Source organism: Solenopsis invicta, chromosome 1 (genome assembly GCF_016802725.1).
Source record: "Solenopsis invicta isolate M01_SB chromosome 1, UNIL_Sinv_3.0, whole genome shotgun sequence".
NCBI lineage: Eukaryota > Metazoa > Arthropoda > Insecta > Hymenoptera > Formicidae > Solenopsis > Solenopsis invicta.
In genome coordinates this window covers 19,222,215-19,246,207 of record NC_052664.1, presented here as the reverse complement: position 1 = coordinate 19,246,207, position 23,993 = coordinate 19,222,215, and the positions used below count along the sequence as shown (strand labels likewise).

The window sequence follows — 23,993 nt, the reverse complement described above, 5'->3', positions numbered from 1 at the left end:
AAGAAAAAATTTAAATGGAATATGAAGCAATTAAGTTTCTGTTATATTTTTATAAAAGAAGAATTTTTTTTATTGATCATTTATCTTTCATGTTGTGTGAGCTCAATGATATATATACCAAAGTATACAGCAGACTTTGATAAATAAGTTTTTTTACAAACAAGAAAGTCGTTGTATTTGATTAGTTGAAAAGTATTGTGAAAGGAACAGAAACGAAACCCGAGCTGATAAAACCAAATATAAAATTGTGGACCAGAGAAACAGAATTAAACTCGGCGCAATACAATTCGGGATAATGCTCGGAATGGGGCAGAATCCAATACGAATGTTGAATGAAAATACTACGGTAATTCTTCGGAATGAGTCCGTTCATTAGTTCACGTTCTCTGCGGCACAATTGTATGTCTGCGATATTTCAACGGTGCGGAGAAAAAAAAGATTAATGGTTGAGCACGCAATCACGAAATAAGATTTGATAATGTTCAACGTAACGTTAAAAATAAGAATTAGAATTCAAAATTACGAGGTAGCATTTCTGGCATTCCTGACATTCCTAACGTGTCTGCCATTCCCGAACGTAACTGCAGACGTTTCACTCGAGAAAGATTAAAATTACAATATTTTTAAAGCAATTTTTTATAAATTATAGACCGACGAGAACGTGGATCAATCGTGATCACAGTAAACTTCATTTTAAATATGTGATTTAAGTATAATATCTTTCATGACAAATGAAACATAAGTTAATATTTTCCGATTAGCAGCTTCTTTAATTTTTGATTTTTATTTTATCTTCCAATCTCTTTTTTTATTTAGTCTCATCTTTTAATCCCTTTTTTTCAATTATTATATGTACGTAAAGAAATTAATGTTTATATAATATAGACATTTATGTAATAATATGTCCGTAGAGTTATTAACTAAATTATTATACACTATAATTAAATGTCCGGTAAATAATGGAGTTCTAGATTTTATGTGTCATATGTAGCCTGTTTTAATTGCATTCACAAGAAATTTATGTACTCATGAATAATTCACACGATTTTGAATAATAACGTCGCGAATGTGGATTTGAACGCAATTTTTTTTTCTCCCGGTAGAATTTAAATTTAAATGTAATCGTACAAGTTATGTGATTAGTTTGGAATAAACCGAGATTGTTCTAACAATTAATTTTTATCAATACTTGCAGTTAATGTGATTATAGTTCTATCACTTTTATTTGTTAACAATTATTTTTAAAAAGTTAACAAATTCTTGATCCTTTTGTAAAGTTTAGTACACATGTACAAGAAAACTATAATAAAAGTTTTGCTATCAATAATCTTTTTGTCATTTTTATTAAGTTAATTGCTAGAAAATAATATGCAAAATGTACTAAAAGATGTTATGAAAAAATTCTTTTAGTCAACTTACAATTAGAGCCAATTTTTCTTTTAAATTTTTTGATTTATTTTATTAGACAAATTTTACTCCAAATATTATTTGCTTTTAAAATCCTGAATATTTTTTAACATTCTATATAGAAGTCATATTTTCTCGAACAAATTTTCATCAAATAGAAATGTTTTGAAAGAATTAAGTACTAAAGTATTTTATTTGAAATATCTTGGTGTTTTATTTGCCCAAAATTAATTATATTTTGCATTGCGGAAATATGCTTCTATTTACATCAGCGATAATTATATTCGCTTCCGGTTAATCTTGATACGTATTTACAAAGAAACAGATATGATTTCACGACACACGCTTGATTACGCGTACTTCATCGCACCGCATTTTATCACAATCCTTGAACATGATATCTAGTTTTTTTTTTAAGTATGTTAGTGATATAAAGTTACAATTATGCTACATGTCGCTGAAAGCTCGTATGTCAATGCGAAGGTATTAAATACACATATTGTGAAGGAATTTTCAGTTATTTTAACATCAAATTGTAAATCTTTTAATCTGCATTTGATTTTTTAATCTGTTGAATGACACTACTTATACATATGAAATCAAGATTATATTTTAATTAGTAGGATCAATTTTTAATTAATATAATCAATTGATATAAGCAAAAACTAGATACGACATTGAAAAAAATTCCTAAATTTTAATAAAGATTTAATCGAATAATACTAATAATGAAATATTTACCTTACAAATATTTATTCTATAAGGACAAAATGATACTTAAATTAGTGATTTTTGTATCAAATAAATATACATTTACATTTAGTAAATATTTTATTAGTACTATTTGAATAAATATTTATTAAAATTTTATATTTTTTCCTGTAATGTATTTTTAAAAAATTTTTTTCTAGTGACAACTTAGGATATATTACAAGTAGATTGTAAGATAGATTTCACAATTGTTTCCATAGTTATAAATTATTCGATAAATCTAAAATTATTTTACTTTGAAAACTGGATTAGAAGATGTCATTGATCATTGTACTTTAATTGTCAAAGATTTATAAATGATAAATTAAATACTTGAATCGGTATAAACTTAACAAAATCTAATTTTTCCATTTTTATTTATTTATTTTTTGTTTTATTTTTTTGTCTAATTTAATTAACAACATCATAACGAAGACTGTTTTACTATACCGACATAAGAATGTGTTGAAAGTAATTCTGGCACGTTGTTTTCTTGCGTATATATCACGTGGGATACGTGTACGGCTCACTAAATCCGGTTTACTAATAAATCTTGCCAACCGTAAACAAAGTAACACATGACCAGACTATGATGAGAATATAAAATTTTGTAAATAACTTATGATTTCAAAAGTTTCATAAGACGTTATTGTGTTATCATGAATGAATTATTTATTTACTACCATACGTCAATTTATAATAAATGTCAATCAATTCTAAATTGATTTTACAATAGAATGATCAAAATCTCATGTAGAAGATTCAACAATAAGAAACTACGCAACAATGAGCTCACATTTTTATCCACTTTATCTCCGTTTGCTCGTCAGTAAGATTCTATATAATTAGTTGCACATTGTGCAAAGATACTAAATTAAAATTAGAACACGTACGTATGGTATGTACTGAGAAGTCGTTACTTTATGAAGTTAAAAGTTTTTACGTCACATTCTCGTAAAATTTATTTTCAACTGAACTCTATTTTAATAATGAGAGAGAATCTCTTTGAATCTAATTAAAAATGTAATTTTGGAAATTATAAAATTATAAATTATGAGTTTCTTCGATATTGTGTATTGTAAAAAAAGATTATAAGTTTATTAAAGTTATCAAAATTTGAATATGCACTAATGAGGCATTCTGTATATACTAATTATTGTTTTATATACTTATTATACTATAATTATTTTATATATTAATTATTGTTTGGTTTCACCCTTATGACTTAAAAGAATTGTGAAATGCGCATTATTTTTAAAATTTGCAGAATACGTGTCTAATACTACAAGAAACATTTTGAGACACTATTGCATTTACATGAGATTGATTTTCTCAAAATTATAATATATCTACTTTCGCGTGATTTTTGATGAAAGCGAGTATAATATAAAAGAGTAAGAATTCTATATTTTCTATTTAGTTTAGTTCAATGAAATATTTTATTTTTGTTTTAACTTTTAATTACAATTATTTTATTTTTTAAACTTTTGTTTACTGTATTGTGTTCACTCGGTGTTTGAAACTTTCTGGCGGCAGCGTGTATGTATACATATCATATAAGTATTATATGTATATAGCATAACAAGCATACTGTTATGTCACCTTTCATACTCTAGATGGAGTTACAACATAAACTTTCTCATATATAAAAACCATACGAAAAAGTATATAACTGCGGATGGAAACATAAACTGGTATTAGTTTTAAGTTTTAGATTTTACATCTTTAGTTTTAAGATAGGCTAGACTTTGTACGAATCATATTATTTGTTAAATTTTGGAAAGGTGGGATAACCCACCAATAAATTAAATCAAACATAAATTGTCATCAGGCGGAAGTAACTTAAATATATATATATAATTTTAGAATAATGTTAGTAAATTGCATTCAGAAAATACTTTATTCTTATTCTATAACTTACAAATATATGTATGTACATAATATATTTTTAAATTGTAGGATAAAAATTGTAGAATAAACTATTTTCTGAATTCAATTTACTAGGATTATTCAAATGTATCCTATTAATTTCATAGCAAATTTAATTGTGCATTTGATCAAGAAATAGTATGGAAACGATTTGGTTATTATTAAGTCCAGGAAATTATTCTATTGGAAGAAAACAATGTGGGCGAATTTAATTTCCACAAGAGCGATGAAAAAAGTAAATGTAAATCAAGTTTGAAATGTATAATCTCGTGAACTGTCGTATTGCGAGCGAGTATAAAACGCGAACTTTAATGAATACTAAAGGAGCGAGTTCGAATTTCTAACAACTTTTTATTGTATTCCTATAATTGTGTTTTGTATTTCGATTCCCTGTCGATTAGTTAAAAAAGGAATTATGTTCGAGATAGGAGAGCTATTTTCCGCTTAACGTTCCAGGTATATACATGCAATCCTCGACGTACTATTTTCAACCTGTGTTGAATAATTACCAGAATATGATATCGACGATACATCTCTTCTGATTCATATACTCGATTCTTATACTCGTATCTCTTGCACTCTGACACTGCGTTCCATGAAAGAATAACCCAAGTTGGCTGGCTAATTTTACGTTTTTGCGCGCTCTTCGTATTTATAGTGTTTGATGGAACAATTTTCTTGTTACTCAAATCATTTGTTTACGAAAGACTGGCTGTATAGCTGACTAGCTTTACATGAATTGACTGTTACATGAAGAATTATTTATACTGCTAAAAAGTGTACGAGAGAAAAGTTAACTTTTTGAACATATTTCCGTCTTCACACACAGACTTACGAAATAAGTTAGCTTAGTATTATAACACACATAAATATTGTTGCACGCGATAGTATATTATACGGAAGTTTAGCGATACCACTTCGAGGACAATTTAGTACTGTAAATGTACGAGAGACACGCGAATTTCAGTATGCTGTTGATTCACGAAAAGTAAATTCTCACTTAATATTTGCACTTCAAATTACATTGCTATTTTGACGTCTTATTTACTGGTATAAATACTTCGAAATTAACAATATGTGTCAGTTTTTGCCTTTGAGAGCTACCACTCTTCATTTATCTTTATTTTCTGTGCAATTCGTTATACTATGCTTTAAGACTGATGACAATATTTGATTAGACTTAATGTATAGCCTCAGTTGTTTGCAAATAATTGGATCTTTACTTTTAATGATTCCGTGATTGATACATTGAATAAAAACGATGATCAGTAAACAACAAGTATGAATAGAAATAGTGTTTCGTTATGCAAAAGATGTATATCTAATATTTAATTTTTTTGCATATATTGATTATTGAGGTATTATTAGATTTAATGAATTGGAATAATTGCTTTCTTTAAGAGTAATTTTTGTACATTAATTAAATTATGAAATAACATTAATTAAATTATGAAATAATATCCATTACAAATATGTGAATCGGAAGATAAATTTTAACGCGTATTATCTACAAATCTTAATCGTGGCTGAATTTGTTGTGAAGTGTTGTTCCTCTTGAAAACAATTTTTCTTTCACTATAATCTCGTGAAACAATCTTGCGACAACAATTTTTAATTAGGTCAGGTATGAAATTTACACCATAATGGATCTTCACACCTAATCTCGAGCAAACAGTTCTCCGCGTTCTTCCCCTTCACTTTCATGGTCGTAGCATTGTTATCATGTTAACGTTATATCGCGTGGTGCAGTTGGGAATGTGAATAGGGAGTACACCGAGAATGGTGTGCTCATATTTCTTGGGGTACAATTTATTAAGATGTATTGCTCAGCGCGTTACCCTGGAAGTATCTTTGAGTGTCTAAACTATAATTCTCCATTCCTCCTCATGTATTTCACGCGTGCTCGCGTTGTGCATGGGAACGTAATGTTTCGCAATAGATTACGTTTGTCTTACGTATCTTCAAATTTACTACGTAATATTATCGTAAAATATACAGATGTTTCATCTCTGTACTCCAAATTGACCAATAGTCGTGCCGAAAATTGTGTTTTCTCGACGTAAAAATAAGTTCCAATTATTAAGAAGATTTCGGTATATTTTCTATATTTTTTTTGCTTGACTTATTAATTTTCAAAGTGACGTATTATTTTTATATATATATGGAAATTTGTTATTTATGTATTTTTTAATATTTTAAAAATATATGTTTATATGTTTATATTTATTCTCTTAACAAATATTTCGAAGAAATACTAATGCAAGAAGAAAAACAAAAAAGTGTTGAAAAAGTATTTGATCTAAAACGGTTTTTGACTATAAAACTGTACTGGCACGCTTTAGTAATCTTTGTTTCAACGAAACGTAGCTCTAACGCGTCTGGCGAATTATTGCTGCGTTATAAATTATTGCTGCGTTATATCATCCGTTAATGTATTCTATTGTACTCGTGTAACTTGTACTCTAGTATAGTTTAAACGAAATTGATTGCAATCTGTCATGCCGGGGGCTAATGAAATATTCGTACAATTAAAATCTCTATGCGCGTTTATATGCTCCGTTTAGTAATAATTCTTTTTGACGTGACCTTTGCGGCCAAGGAATTGCCAAAAGAGAGTTTATCCACGTCTTATTGCCAAATGCAGAATAAAATATGATTTCGTCGAACCGCTCATTCGATGCAATCGCATACCGGTTTTGGCACCAAAAAGTCCGCCGCCATCGCGATCGTCGTTCAGGTAATGGAATAATATAAATTTTCGTGTAACACGCAAATTGTTCTTCACTTCAAAAGTTCTTACGGATATATTTGATATCATGGCACTTTTTTCCTATCTATTTTTATCTGTTCGTGGCTGTCCTTATTACGCGATCCTCATGATATCTCTAATCATTTTAAGATCCAAACAGTTCTTGACACGAACACGTTTGTAAGTTTTCTTTAGACACTTAGTTTCAGATATCCAAAAATTGACGTGTAATTTTTTTATTGTGCAACGGTATAACTTTAATTTTCAATATTAGTAGGATACGAAAAATGTACCTGGTGCGAACTGTTGGCTGACTTCTTGTGTTGTCGTAAATTAATACAGATCATTTTCGTATGTTTATGCCAATAAAGTTTATATTTACGAAAGTTACCTCAGACGTCAATTAGAACTGCCTTGTAAAATGATTGCAGGTTGATGTTCGATAATCGTTATTGAAACAAATTAATTTAACTAACCTAAAGAGATTGGAGATATAAAATAATTTGTTTGAAATCATTCAAAAATATCGAAATTAAACGGAAATCAATTTGTTCAAGATTGATTTTTGTATGGCTAAATTACATGGGATGCAAATAGTTGTATTGAAATTGAGCAATCCCGGGTTTGAATTATTTAAATAACTCTCTGATATTTTAATGTTTGTAATGGATGTTACTAATGGATTGAAATAATAAATAAGGGATAGGCGTGTATAAAATTAGTAATCTAATATTTAAATTCCACAGTTCTGATTAGGGGAAGCGTTATTCTCATATATCTCGTATAGAGAAGAAGATATAAGTGTAAGCATATAAATTAGAGTATAAATTAAAATTGAAATGTTTAAATAATTGGAATTTTTTAAATAAAATTATTGGTCTTCAAATCTAGCTGAATTGCGAAAATATTCAAATTATAAATTTTTTGGCAATACAGTTAATTTCTTTGCATTATGTAATTGATTTAGTCAGAGGTGAAGAATTAAAGGAAAGCGACATATTAATAAAATATTGATTGTTTATATTATGCTTTTTTTAGAGATCATAATTAAAAAAAAAAATATATAAAAAATACTATAACTCGTTTGATTTGATGGTCCAGTGAATTCAAATCGCACTCTCTCTTAAGCATAGAAAATCTTCAATTATAGTTACGAGAGCTACCATCGACTTTTGTATTCCCCGAGGTATTTAAATATTACTGCACTTTTTTTATTATCATGCCCAAGTCGTTCGCGGGAATACCTTTATCGCTCTCGCCTGGCCAACGCGGAATAGCAAAGGCGATGGTAATATGCAAAGATGGTAACGATCCGAGGCGGCAAATATATTGCACGAGGGTTGCAGGTTACACAATTCCTTCGTCCGGAATCGGTAGATCACTATCTTGGCACCGTTCCATCCTACGCTTCGATTTCTTGCTTCGACTGTTCTTGCCAAAACTGTGCCATAGATTAATGCGTTAGTTGCCAATATCAGAGCGTAACAATGCCTCCCCAAATACGAAAGAAAGGTTGTGTGAGAATATTAGTTTTCTCTTTTATTGCTTAATATATCATATTTTTAATAAAAATAGATTTCTATGGGATTCTTATAAAACTAAAATTGCGGAGAGTTACGATGAATCGAATTAAAAAAATTTTTTTTAATCAATTTTACCGTAATGTTCCTTTAATGTCCATTTCTAACAATGCAGATTAATTATGATTTCGGTTTAATTAAATTTTTATTTTTATTTTTTTAGTTTTAAGAATTAGAAAAGGGTTAAGAATAAATTAAGAGAGATCAAAAGTTATAGTATACATTGATGGAAATAGAGTTACCATTCATTAATATTCCATCGATTTCTATCCATGGAAATTTCTCAAAATTTCGATGGTAATTATGGTACATTTTATTTTTTTCAAAATAGAGTATAAATATTTGTTCTAGAAACTTGAAAATGTATTCACGAATTTTGAGAAATTTTTTAGAATTTTAAATAGAAAAGTAATCGGACGTAAGATATGATGCAATCAAGAAAGTACTTTTTTTATAGTAAGAGCACTTGATTTTTTGTAATGTTTTGGCTTACTTAAGCATGACTTATTGCACAGTTTACATAAATTTTTTGCATATTATCTAGTTATTATTCAAAACATTCTGCATCTGACGATACAATCGGTAAGATAATAATTCTACACAGAAAGAACGATAATGCTAAAGTATCTATAATAATTTTTTGTTAAACTATTAAAATAATTATATAAAAAAATCTGCTAGAATGTCAAACTTTTCGCAGTATTGCTCATCGTTAAGCGTCCCAAATAATTATTTTGATAGTTTAACAAAAAGATTATTTTTATATTTTTAACGAAAAATTTAAATATTTCAGCAAAACCGTTCTTTCTGTGAATAACTAAGTTTATGATATTAGGAATAAAAAAGTTTTGTTTAATTTACAATATAAAAGGTTTTTTTACACGATGCGCCATTTTTTAGGAAACTTGACTCGTGTAAGTTCTTATCGCGTAAGCTCATCATTAGCTTTTTCATTATACCAGTAGTTACGAGATATCTTGAATGGTTATTTGCGTACTACATAAAGTTTATTTCAATATTAATTTGCACTTACAATATGTGAATAAATATGTCATTAGTTTAACCATAAATATTTTAAATAAAAATGCAGATTAATTGTTACTGTTTTTAAAATTAATTAGATTTTTTAATAAAACATATTTAAAACTTTGCAAATTATTGCAGAGTTTTAAAAATATTTTATTAAAAAAATTTATTTAGTATTTAACTGAAGATAGTTTGCAAAACTTTCACAGCAATTAAATGAATTATATTTTAATTCATTATATAAAAAATTGATAGCAGAAGCAAAGAAAGACGTAGCCACTGTGAGCGTTGTTTACTCGGGCTGTTTATTTTTTTCGTAGATCACGTAGAAAGTGCTGACAGTGGGTGTACATAGATTGTATAGAGAAGATAGGTAGCTTATATGTCTCTCAATGTACATACGCAGCAATCGACTGTTCACACATCGGCGCCCGATACTGATTCTCGAGAGTAACGTTTTATCCAATTTTCCTTCAAATTTTCTCGCGTTGGAGCAGAATGTAGTCAAAATATTAGCCGTATTCAAAATATCTTGAATCTTCGCTGCATCGAATATCGATTTTTCCGAGGGTTAATACTGCCCGCTTTGCGAACAGTGTTTTGCGAACCAGACGGGAATATCGATCGATTTTTTTTAAAGATATCGTGTCCTCGCGACTGATTTGAAACATTTGATGGAAAAAAAGGTAACCTTGGTCTTTTCTTTCGCACGCATTGTGTAGTTCTCTCAATGTGAGATCAAACGCAATATTGATTTTTTTGTCAATACACCGATCGATGATTATTCTTTCCTGTGTTGCTTGATACGAAAGTTTGCCATTCAGAAATACGCGTGGTTATAAATTCAATTTATTAAGAATTATATAAAGAATTTTTTCTCCTACAATTAACTTTTTTATTCAATCAACTTTTTTATTCTGCAATGAAGATGATTATGGAGAGTAAGCCTGTGACGTATGAGATGAGAAAAGAAATATAAAAAAATGTTTTTTTTCTGCACAAGGGTCGCAATTTTTTCAATTTAAAAAATTGAATAAATTTCTATATGGAAATTACATATAGAAGCCAAAGCAAATTGGTTGATTAATTTATGCTAATCTTCAGTAGCGTACGAGTAGCGATGTTCAGATCTTGAGAAATGATCCTTGACGCACTGAATATTTCAAACTATGCTATAAATTATAAGAGACATCGTATAAAACATCGTATTAAAACATGACGTAAAAAACGCGAATACTGAGACACGCCTGAAAACGGTAGTTTAATTACGTTGCTCCATACACTACAAATAGCTGAATGCTTTCAGAATGAAGATAGATATTATTTCATTATATTGATTGTAGTATCTATCGTAGTTCAAATTGCAATGTTTATATCTTTCCAAGTTATTTACGATAATATTGCATTAATTTATCTTAATCATTGATGCGGTAAGGCAATTTCTCTATACACAACGATTGATAGCGATTACGATTAGATAGCGCGTAGTTTGAAGTAGTGATTAATCGGGAAGTATCAGTGTGTACGCGCAAGGTATCACGTGTATCTTGCGTATTAGTGACACATCGTGAAAAATACGTCAGGGTTACGGAGAAAGAAGATACAGAAAAGAGACACGCGCTGCGGCGAAAAGTCAAGGCTACTTTTCGTCACGGATGTTTTGCCAAGGAAACGTTGGAGACCGTACCTTGCCGGAGGGTAAGAGAGCCTGTTCGTTCTTATTAACTCGAGAACTGTGTGCGACGCGCTGATGTGAATAAGACGGAGCTAACATTTTAATTAAGAACCCGCGGTTTTGGACCGGTTAATTTGTCTGAAGCATATTAAGCAGAAAAGTCACTTTGACAAACAGGCTGCTACCTGGCGGAGTCTATGTACTAGATTCTGATAACGTATATGAAATCTTTTTTTTAATTTTTAAAACGAGTCGAAATAATGTACACGTAAACTGAAAGATTACCGGATATTGTTTTTTTTTTAACGAATTTAATTAAGAATTATTACAATGATAAAGTAATCTTTTATTTACTCCGTGCTCGCACGACTTTTTTGACGTGTGTTTTTATTTTTATTTCTAAGTAATTATAACTTGAGACATGTTTTCAACATAAAAAATAATTTTTAAATATTAGAAATTAAACAAATTAATATATTTAAAAATATTTTGTTGTGTTATATATGTAATTAGATTTATCGTTTGCGTCTGGGTCAGTTTGACTCCCACGCGAGTGCTTCCGGGTTAACCGGCAATCTCTTAATAACTTGTTTTTTAATACTTATCCATAGTTCATTTTTTATTTTTTATTTTTGTAATTTTCAGCATTGTATATGTGATTTAAGAAAGACTTCTCTGTAAAAATGTGAGTTGCTTGTAAATTAAAATCATTCGAGTAATAGATTAACGTAATGTTGAAAACTTGTTAGAGATGCCGTTGATACCTTGTTATTTATCGTTGTAATATAAATTATATATGGAATATATTTTAAATTATATGCATTAGCTTGTAAAAAGTTTTTCATGGAAATACTTATGTATTTTAATTAAATTGAAAATATAAGCAGTTACAATATTTATGTAAAAAGATATTTTTTTTATAAGAGCGGATTTTAAACGGACACTCAGATCAAATTATATTTTTCTTAAGAGAACTTCTCTGCGTGAGATTGCAGCATTAAGAGCGTTCGACACCTTATCGAAGAAAGAAGAGGGCGTAAAAGATATTTTTACGATCATTTGTATCCTACACCTTGACCTTTTCCTTCAATGGAAAAGCGATTATGTGCGGGAAGACAAAGCTTATCCTACCTTTCATGCAGATAATTCAGGTCCCTAAATCGTTTCAATTTCCGTTACTGCAAGCTATGGTTTCCAGAATGCCGCGCACACCCTTTGTAAATCTCTTTTGTATCGTTTTCTTTTTTTTCCAGTTTGATTTAGAAACAGATGTAGATACATTCTGCTACATCACATAGAAAAACTTCATGTAATGTTTCATAGTTAATAGAAATTCTTTTTTGTTATATTATCATTATTATGTACTTCTACATAATACTCTTGGCAAATTGCATGTATACTTTGATGTTTATAAAAGATCTAACTAAATGAAAAAAGTTTTACGTAACTTTTACGTTTATAAAAAAAATAACTACTAATTCCAGGTTTGGATAAGTTAATACATTTTTTAAATTAAATTAAGTTAAAGTTAATGGTTTATATATAAAATTAATTTAGTTACATTAAAAAAAAAACTAAAAAATAATTAAAAGTTAGGCTAATATTAAATTAAGTTAAATTAAAACTTTGGAAAACATTTATGTAAAATTAGAAATTTTTAAAGTTAAGTTACTCAAAACAATTATAATATGGATCAAAACAATTATAATATGATTGAAAATATTAAACAAATTTAATATTTTATTTGTAAATTAAGTTTATATGAAATGAAATAGATAAAGAAGTATTGTGTTTTATGTGATAATTTATTATTTTTTTATAATTTTCTTTATTTATGGAAATTTTTAACTTACAAGGAAAAGGACAGAAACGTTTTAGAGGGTTGAAACATCTTTGAAGAAAATCGATGTCTTTGAAGCATATGATGTCGAAATTATAAGAAATACAAAGAATGTTCTGAAATGAAAGTTAAATGGTTTGAAAAGTACTTTATAACAGCAATAAAAAATAATTTTTATATGTTGGATATTTGTTGTTTTGTATTTTATGTTGTTATGTATTTTATATCTTAAATACATTTTCAATTTCTATAAAACTGCGCGCCGAACGCAGACTTGAAACGCAGTCATAAACTGAAATTCGACATAATATCAGAATTTAAATTGATCGTTAATTGAATAAGGCTGCATCTTAAAAAGCTGTAAATAATTTATTGCAAAAAATAGTACCCTAGCCAGCATTCGAAGCTGGAACTCTCATTTCGTGACGAGTGTTAAATTAACGATCAATGTAAATTGCGTTTCAAGTCCGATTGTGTTCGGCGCGTTTTATAGAAATTGAAAATATATTTAAGATATACATATAAAATAATATTAGGCAACAAGGATCCAACCTCAATTGTACTTTACATTTTCGTAATTATTTGTGTGATTACACTTAAACGGTCTAGAATTCAATTATTATTATCTAATTTAAAGGATTTTTTAAATATAATCTGATCCGAGTACATAAATTTCAAATAATTGAAATATAATTTTTTTTATTTTTATCATGTAATATGTGTAGAATTTATTTATTACATGTATATCTTTGTAGTTGATGTAAAATTAAAACAATTAATAATTGGAAATTAGGCTAATGAGAGTCAGCGTGGGTAAATGTGCGCAATCGTATTAATATTATACAAATTATCATATTTATTCATTTTTAAATTACAAATGAACGTTTCGACTCGCTTTGGAGTCACCTTCAGTGAATCCATAAAAATAAAAATAATAAAATTGTAGCCGTTATCAGTCATTAGAAGCAGTCTGCATTTAATTTTAACGTAACTTTTAATTAGTTTTTCTGTAATGTAACTAAATTAATTTTAGTCTACTTCCTGTTTCTGCTGACTGATGACGGCTATAATTTTATTATTTTCATTTTTCAAAGCGAGTCGAAACGTTCGTTTATTTGTAATTTAAAGATGAATAAATAATTATAATTTGTATAATATTAATACGATTTTACACGTTTACCCGCGATCTCATTAGTCTAATTTTCAATTGCTAATTGTTTTAAATTTTTAGAGTCCTGAACTAATATTAATTGTTTTGTAGAATTAAATATAGAATATATTATTTTAATTTGTTTCAAAGTTCTAAAAATTGCAAAGAAAAACTTTTGAAAGAAAACTCATGCAAATTTTGCAGACACGCAAGATTTTTTTTTCTTTTGCTTTTGTGATTTTTTTATAATAAAATAGAAAATTTATTATAATCTATTATCCATATATATATATATATATAAATATAAAAGTTTATATATATATATATATGGATATATATATATATATATATATATATATATATATATATATATAAAAGCTTACCTTCTCTAGCTTCTTAATTCTTCTGTAGCACTAAAAAGTAACTATAGAAATATATACAAGTAGCACAGGAGGATAGAGCTCTTTAATATGCTTAACAAAATTACTATTTTGTTATTATATTTTTATTTTTAGTTAATTTTATCGTGTACTTAATTTATAGTTTTCGGAGTAATTGTTTTCAGTCTTATAATTCTTTTCCGACGGGAGAAAATTATTAAAGATTTATTAAAGATTTAACAGCTACGCAATAATTTCTAGTCTGGCCTCTCATCTCTATTCCACTTTTATATTCTACTTTCATAGTTCGTTAGAGTATGACATACCAGCGGTTTCGCTTATCATCGCAAAAAGCTCTATACGTGTATTCTCGAAATTCCGATAAAATCACGAAGCGCAGAGAGGAAAGTCATGTATCTGGACGTATAGCTTCGTGAATAGCTGACTTTTCTCGCTATTTCGAAGATGTACGATCACCATGAAAATCACTTTCCTTAGGAAGTGTAATTAATATCGATGACCCGCATATAATTCTGTAGGTGCATTATGCTGTTAGATTTAAAGTTGAACATAGTGTCAAAGGCGCATTCGCTTACAGTTTCAAAGGTAAAATGTTCAAATAATACGATTTTTAACGCAGAGTTGTAAAACTTGATATTGATTACGACTTATAAAATATTTCTTATCAAGAAAAATATGTGTTAATATATAATATTTATTTTAATCTTAATTATACATATACTCTGGTTTATTCTGAAAATTTTTTAATGCAAATCCAATTTTATACAGATAAATACTAGAGAAACGATGTGGTGAAATTTATTATAAATTTTTAAATAGAAAGTTTACAGTGAAGCGCTTTGTAATATTTTATGTTCGTAATCGGCATACTTTTTTAACGGAACTTATTAATGCAACGTGCATGTCTATTTTTATCTGATTGCTTAATTTCATGCTGGACGCGTGCATGCAGCCTGAACAAATTTTCTAATCGCGTAATGTACAATAACGCAAAGTAAGCATCGGTATGATCTGGGTGGGACTAATAGATATATTTAGAGCGTATGTTTTGCTACGTATTTCTTCGTCAATTTATAAATAACGAGGGAAAATGAATTAGCACTGTTATTTTTTTCATGAAATTATGATCACTCTATCGCTTAACAAGAACACTTTTTCGAACAAGAACCGCAGGTACACACACGCGCGAATCTTTTTAAGTTAAAGGCGCATTATTGTTGACAATTCTCACAATGCTTTTAAAAACACAAAACTAAATTCTTAAAAAAAAAATTAGAAAAAGATTCTTAAAGTAGAATCTGTCTTGATCGATCACTCGGTGATTAAAATGTGCGCGTTAATTTAGAAAGGACACCTTTCGATGTAATTTGCACTTATCACACAAATCTTCAACGGAGAAAGAGCTTGAGGCGTTATTAAAAACTAATTAACGTGCGCGATTGACGACGTAAGAACTTACGCGAATGGACGGATCTACTACGGATAAGCGTTCGCCGGCGACACTATTCTAGATATAAATTACGGGCGTGTTAGTGCCGGCGGGGCACGGGCTTCGTGGAAAGGGGGTGTAGGGACGACAAATGATAATACTTCACCTTGTACTTCTTCCGTGTATCTATATTCAGCCCATCCGGCCGCTGTGTTCACCGCTATTGATCCATTACGGAACGCGCGCCGTGTGCTGAAACCTTTACGTGTTAGAGCTAAGGCTAATGGCGCGGGCGATAAAAGAAGAAAAAAAAAAGAAAAAAACAGAAAGAGAGGAAAAAAAAAGAACGTCATTTCTCATTTGCGTTTATCGCGCGAAGGACGAAGGGCCGTGGCCGGGCGCGACCGTGGCTTCGTATCGAAAAATTTTGATCTCGTGCAAGCCGCCGAACAACGGCGACTTTGAACAGATATATCGCGTAAGCGGTCTCGCGGGCGCGCGGAAGAAAAACTTTTTTTTCTCGTCTCGCGCACCATTGATTAAACGTCAGGTTGTCGGGGAACGCCCCAGCATAAATATCAAGGTATCTCGAAATGTATCTGCGCGACAAAATATCCGGGACGTCCCGCCGATAAGCGACGAGTAACACTATGTGGAGACGATGTCGTAGAGGACGAGCCCTATTCGCGCGATATTGTCTGGATTTCTTATTTTCGGGGTTTTCTCCCTTTGATCCGTATCTTTCCGGCGATATTCCTTTCGAGGACGTAATTTCTCGACGAAGTCGCGGAAACACGCCGCGAAAGATATCGTTTCGATCTCGCTGAATAGAGAGACGACAAATGAACGCGTTTCCTCAATTCGGCGCGTGCGTTTATCAAGGCTTTCGATGTACAAAAATGTAATGTTGTATAAACTTTTGTTTATATTTCTACGTATCTTTGGTTGCCATAATTGTTAGATGTACAAATTCTTTGGTTTTTTTTTTCGCTGATCTGGAAAACTATTTTAAATTAGAATATCTACCGGCCGAGGTAGATATTCTAAAGTCGTTTTGTTCTACTGACAAAACACGATGTTTTTCTAGCACATCATTCTTCTACATTTTCTTTACAGATTTAAAAATTATTTTTTGCAATTAATGTTCAAGTACTAATATAGTCCGAATACATTGGTTTTATATCGAAAACGAAAAAGATTAAAAATTTAGATCTGTTTTACCTAGTTTTAACCTAATACGGCATCTATAGCTGTCAATGTGTGTCAATATTTGTTTCATATAAAAATTTTGCTAAAAATTAATAAATTCTCAAATTGTATAAAATAAAAATGGTTCGGAATGCGGATCACATGAACAATACAATGTTAAGTTCTTGAAACGTTTAAATATCTAATATGAAAGATTAGTGTACTTGAAAATTTTCAAGTACATACGTGCGTGCAATATTGATGTATGTAGTATGTAGTGACGTATTGACGTTCCGTAAATCGTACGCATGTATTTTAAATTGTACGTGTGTAAGTCGTTGTTCAGTCGATAAAACTCACGGCTTTAGCATCCCCTTAAGTGCTGACAGTTGCAGGCAACATGAACTCTAAAAATGGTTAAATACATAATGGTCTCTGATGAGGAGCGTATTCGGCACTGTATTCTTTTTGCGTTTCAACTAAAAAAAGAAAACGCTGAAGCGCAAAAAAATGATTGATCGTGGTTTTGATAAAGGTACAGTGAACTCATGCGACTTGTAAAAATTGGCATAAAAGATTTCGCGAAAGAGACTTTGATCTTAAAGACGCCTCGGCTAACCAACAAAAATTGAGGACGAGGAACTGCATCAAAACTCAGCGAAAACAGAAAACAAGCAACAGCTTATCAAATTAATCAACGAATTGGAGCGGAAGAGACCTTTTACTGGCAAAGAAATCCGAAAAGTCATTTTGTAATATGACAACGCTTGGTCACATATTGCAAAAGGGGCTCAGAAAGTCTTCGACTTGGTGGCCGTCTACAATACATGGAGTAAGCGTAAAGACTGGAAAGTTGGAGTAAGAAATAAAAATAATTTATTTGCTGACATTCATACTCCGGCTCCTTACATTGAAAGTACGTATCTTTACATTTACTCTTTACATACTTCTTACGCCATGTTTACACCGCATATTGTAGACGGTCTTTTAGGTTGAATAATTCTCTTACATACGGCGGTATTCATCAGATATAGGTTCTTCAGATTATCATTTGTTTCGATCGTTCCATTAACATTTCTCTGATACACACTTGAACACGTTGGAAGACATCCGAAATAGTATTGATGATTTCTTTGACTCAAAACTCCTACATTTCTACATAGTGGAATTCCCCAACTGCCTGAAGATAGCTTAAAGTCATTGAAAATGACGGCAACTGTTTTATTGATTAAATTTTTTTTTTGTTTTATGAGACTACTTTTATAAATAAATTTTGAATTTTGCAAGAAGAGCAAGGAATTAATTCGTGTAGCTAATATATCTGCATTTCGCGCAGAGAACGCTTTCGCATCGATCCTGTCGCAAACAAAATATCAAAATGGAAATCTAATCTATTTCGCGCCCATTTATTGATTCGCGTGTTATTAAATTGCGTGAAATAGATAACGTCTCTATTTTGATTATCCAAGAATAAACACGGCCGTGTTATACGGGAGGATAAGCGTTTGTACATACCAGCCGGTGATCGTGTTAATATCTTTAATGGAACGCTGTAAAAAACGATACTGCAATTAAGTACCGACGTATCCTGACTTGGCAAATATCAGAGTGTTAATTCAGCCATAAATCTCAGGGAACGTTCCGTTTCATTCGGAATCGGTCGTGAGATCGTTCCAATTTGGATGGCCTTAATTTCTCATGCGGTAGTTATGCAGAAACGACGGGGCTCGTATCGTCTGTCACGCGCGATTGCCTCTCTCTCTCTCTCTCTTTTATGTTTCCGCGTGTGCATAACCGGCAATAAGCCACGTAGAAAAGGTTTACGATTCGGATGAAAAAGGCAAACTGTGCGCGCCTTTCGCTTAATCTCCAGTCGTTTGTCTTTTAACGACGCAGTCTCACGAAACTTTAGCTTTTTATTCATCAACGTAGCTTCGTGTTATGTAACAAAAAAAGTTTAGATTGAAAAAGAAGAGACCGTAGAAATCTTATTTTTCTTTAAATAGATTACACGATGGATACATTTCCTATAGAAATCTACTTTTGGTTACTGAAAAGATTGGGAACTGTTAAATCCTATAGTCTTTACAGTGATGTCAAATAATACGCGAAAAATGCATTAGTTCATAATTTAACAGTGGATGATCTAAATCGAGGAATCGCAGTTTAACATTTGCGATAAAAGATTCATTAAAAACTTTGAAAATGCGCAGAGGGCGAACTGGCGACATCGTAAGATGTTTTTCATCAAGGTTACATGTCAGCCTAATCACGTGTAATTTACGTAGTCTATAAAATTAATGTTAAATCGCTGACCTGAAACCATTGGCTGTTAATCGCGTACAAAGCTGTGAGTCGTGTTTTTATATCGAAATTTATTTCGAACCGCGAGCCATAAAAATGGCTGTAGGTGTACGTTCGATTTGTTTGGACACCAGATTATGTGTAACTGATGGAAAACACGATGGCAGTTCGCGCTTTAAGCCTACATTGACTAGGGCCCTTCAATGGATGAGAGCAACACCTTACCGTAGCTATGTTGACTGTTAATTAAGGACTATATAAGGGCTGTGGTTGGATATTGTAACTTAACTCCACTCAACGTGGCGACGTGCCGTCTAATCTTTGATCTTGAAGGCATTATTAAACATTTCCTTCCTTGTCTACGTCGGGGCAAAATGTTAAAGGTTCTTGGACAATCTCTTGCTAATTGAAATGGTAAACGAATAAGATAGAAAATACAATAATACACAGTCGTCATAAATTTTATTATTAGCGATGTTTTTTCTGTTTCATGACATTTATTATTGCATTCTTCTTGTTGTTAGAACTTTTTATTGAGATAAATAAACAGCAGAATGTATTGCAATACACATTTTGAAATGTACAAACGCGATCACAATTAAAAGTATTTTTATTTACTGGTAAGTACATTATTTGTTACTAATGATTGAAATAATTGGAATTCGATATTATAGAAATATAAATAACATTTTATAGCTCACAGTTAAAAAAAAAATTATTGGTTATTTTTTTCGATATTTTTGATCAGAGAAGTAATTAAAAGGTATAAAATGAAAATTTGATAACATTCATTTGTATGCGCTAATTTCTCATCTTGTTCAGAACACCTGCAGATCTGTAGATACTAAAATTATTTTCTAATTTAATTATTAAACTAATTCTTCCAATCGCTCTCCTCGTCTTTCATAAATATCTTATTAAACCTTAAACCACCTGCCATTCTGCCATTCATAGATAAAGTTTCATCTAGAATAGAACGGCATAGATCGAAGCAGCTTTAATTCTTAATTTCTCGTGGTGCCGTAATTTTAAGACTCATTCAATGTAAAAAAAAGTCCATTCGGTGTTCACTGACTTCTTCGTTGACACCTCCACAATGTCGATTCTATTCTATGCCGTAAATAGATGTCGTGTGCTATAATTACACGGGAGAAAAATGTCAATTTATTTTAGAAACTCACAGAGCATTCCGATCACTTCTATCAGCCAGTGCAGTTCAAAGTGTATTCGTTATATGCGAGTTGCAGATAATTAATGACTATATAATGACACATGATTAACGTGCTCATGTAATTGGTATTTAATGTTAATAACGTCTAATGACTTTGTGCCAGAGATTGATACCACTTTTCTTGCGATTTCCATTTTCGAAAGAAGCTTATTCATCCGTTCGATTCTCGAGTCGTTTGACAGTAATGAGTTACGGTCGTGTCGTTGTTAGATTTTTTGTTCGTTACATTCTTGTTACGTATTAACGACGAGCTCTTACGAGTTCTAGTAATTAAGTGATTACTTCATTTCCGGCTCACCTGATGACGCAAGGAAACTGATTTGTAGTGTGGAGTGCAACAATACATATCGCATATTAATACGTTTTTACTCTGTGCAGACATGCGTTTAACTTAATTATAAGTTCTTGCGTAAACGATGATGGATCAAGGAGGTGTTGTCATCGTGACGATCACGTATGTTGATTCGTTATATTATAGTTTCGCACCGTATGCTTCTTTTCGCATATCCGGAAATTGTCGCAGAAATTGATCTCCCTGTCAAATTTATTTATATGAAGACGAACAAATTGAGCACTAGACTTTTGACAGCTTCGATATTCACAAACGTCGCTCTTCTAGTGAACGACTTCGTATCGTCACCCTTGCATGTACGAAACGTGAATATTGTAGTATTAGATTTACGCCGTGCTATGCACGCGAGCGACTTACGTGGCATTTTGTCGACTGTAAATATCAATAATTGTGATGCACGCGAGACCAGCAAACTTAGCTTTTTTGCATATTTCAGCTATCGGATCCCGTAACTACTACCGCGAGACGGACGTCAGGTCCATTTGGATCTGTCGAATTGAATTTTGCATTCATGTGTCCCTGAATAAGAGAATACTCGTGTTGAATTTTTCATCTTATTGCACTTATTTCTTTTTTCCAATTTTTTTTTCCTCCTAAAAATTTATGTTTAAAGCGAGAGAAGTACAAACGTAAAACAGGTAAATTATATTTATTTCTGCGAGAGCGAGGTGTACAGATTGTTTTTTTTTATCTGCTGCGCGAGAGCACGAATATATTTCTAGGTAACATAACTTTGTCCACAAATGAGTTTAAATGGATCTGGTATTTAGGTAAGGATTAATAAGCGTTTTCAAAGTGAAGATAAATTTTAAAAGACTTTACGTAGCGTGGCTTCGTACCTTTATCTAAATTCAACGCGAATTTATGGCTTGTAACGAGAAAGATGAATAAATACTTTTTTCTTTCTTATAATCGCGCGTGCGTGAACCGCATGTAAATATTGTGCATATATGTACACCTATAATATTAACCCTTATGCGGATAATCTATTTTTATAAAACTCGGACGGGAAAGTAGGATTTATCGGACCCTTCCAGTTACTCTGATATTTTTACATAAAGTAAACACTTAAATTAATACATAAATGTCTAGTGTATAAAAGATTTTTTTTTCCAGTCCTTTTTCAAACTTATTTTTTTTATTTATTTATTTTTTTTAAATGCACGATACAAACTTTTCTTCTTTTGATATTGAGATGCTTAAACTGAGTTTATGCATATTAATATTGCATCACTAATCATGAATTATGACTATAATGATAGATTTGACAACTACTTGCTCGAATAAGAGTTAATTATAAAATCTTTAATACTCTTTGGCGGATAAAATTATCTTCTTTTGAGGGAAGCGATTAAAGGATGCGCTCACTCATTAGCAGGAGCTTTACAGATGATTTCCCCGACTTTGGGTAATTTCAATCCTAGTTTAATCGCTCCTTAGGGTTTTCTTAGAACCAGAACCGTAAGGGAACAAGGAGAAAATTTAATTAGGTTTGGAGTTGATCGACATAGTGAAACTAATTGGTTAATTTCTGCTAGTGAATTTGATTTTTTAAATATCTTTTACTTATACATTAGTCAATTATCATACGAATATATATGTGTGTAATTTTAAGTAAAGAGACATTAAATATTTTATTGTAATTTTTGTTTAATATTTTAGTTTTTGTACTTTATGCGGACACATAATAACGATTTTTTACTTTCTACGTCATATTAATTAATATTTACAACATTATATATTGCAAAGATTTTAATAGAAAAAGGTCAAAATTACAAGCGTTTTATATACATTTATGAGGCACTTTATATATATTTTTTACACAATTTTTTATTAAATTTTTTTTTGTTATATAATTTTATATTATTATTTTTGTAATTTATTATTTATATATGGTTAAACATTGATGCAAACAATATTGTTTAACTTGTTGAAACGGATATTTTACTAAACATTGACTATTTTGTAAAGTCTAATAGTCTACTGTGCGATAGCATAGTAGCAACTGTTGACTTCGACGACTTCAAAACGATAACGATTTTACAGTTTCAATAACTTTATAAAATTAGACTAATAATACATTCAGCCCAACGTTTGGACATTTTCTAGAGAAATAAGGTAGGAACGAAAATTAAGTTTTCAGAGTAAACTTGGCAACCCGTAGTCATGCTGTTTGAACTAGCGGTCTGTTTTTATTCTTCGCGCTTATCAGAAGAAAACGTGCCGAAGAAAGCGCGCGCCGAAGGAAGACCGTGATCGATATTTCAATCTTCGCGACGCTGCTGCAGCGTACTTTCGCAAAATTGTTACGGATGGTGGATAATGCAGGTAGCTGTAAATGAATAAAATTGACGTCCGTTGCGTAATATCACACCGACGGTTATGCTCACGGCTGTTTGTCACGGATAGATAGATGGTGCTAAACGCATGAAACGACCGCTTTCTTCGATTGAGACTAGAGGATGATTAAACTCCGATTAACTTAATTGGCAATTAATTTATCAGCTAATATATATTTTGTTGGAATGGACAAAATTATAATTTTATTTTTTAACATGTGAAAAAAAAAAGATTAAATTACGGACGAGTGTTTATTTCCACTAAGGTAGATTAATTTCAATCTCGGTTTAAGTTTTTATTTCTTTCTAATTTTTTGTACTTGGAATAAAAAGATTAGATTAAATCGTAATTAAAATTAATCAGCGTTTGAGCGAAATCGCTTTTATACGTTGTTCATTTTTACCAATAAAAATTAAACTTAATTTAATTTATTTTTTATCATTTTATAGTTTAGAATTTAAATAAGATAAGTTAAACTCATATTAAAACTAATTTACATTTGTTATAGAAATTGATATCGGGGCATTACTTCTAAAGGCATTTATTGTTGCGTAAAACGTGTTGATTTATTTTTTTTGTGCTTGATTTTTTTCTAGGAATAATTAGCATCTAATTTTCGTCTTACTATATAGAGGATTTTAG

The 23,993-nt window shown here is 30.6% G+C and overlaps 2 protein-coding genes across 2 annotated transcripts in view; both read left to right on the top strand.

Moving 5' to 3' along the window:
• Window positions 1–23,993, top strand: part of LOC105201139 (neurocalcin homolog) — a 203,610-nt gene that overhangs the window by 1,968 nt on the left and 177,649 nt on the right. The window lies entirely within an intron of this gene.
• Window positions 1–23,993, top strand: part of LOC105201140 (neuronal calcium sensor 2) — a 185,967-nt gene that overhangs the window by 1,819 nt on the left and 160,155 nt on the right. The gene's annotated exons all lie outside the window — the stretch shown is intronic.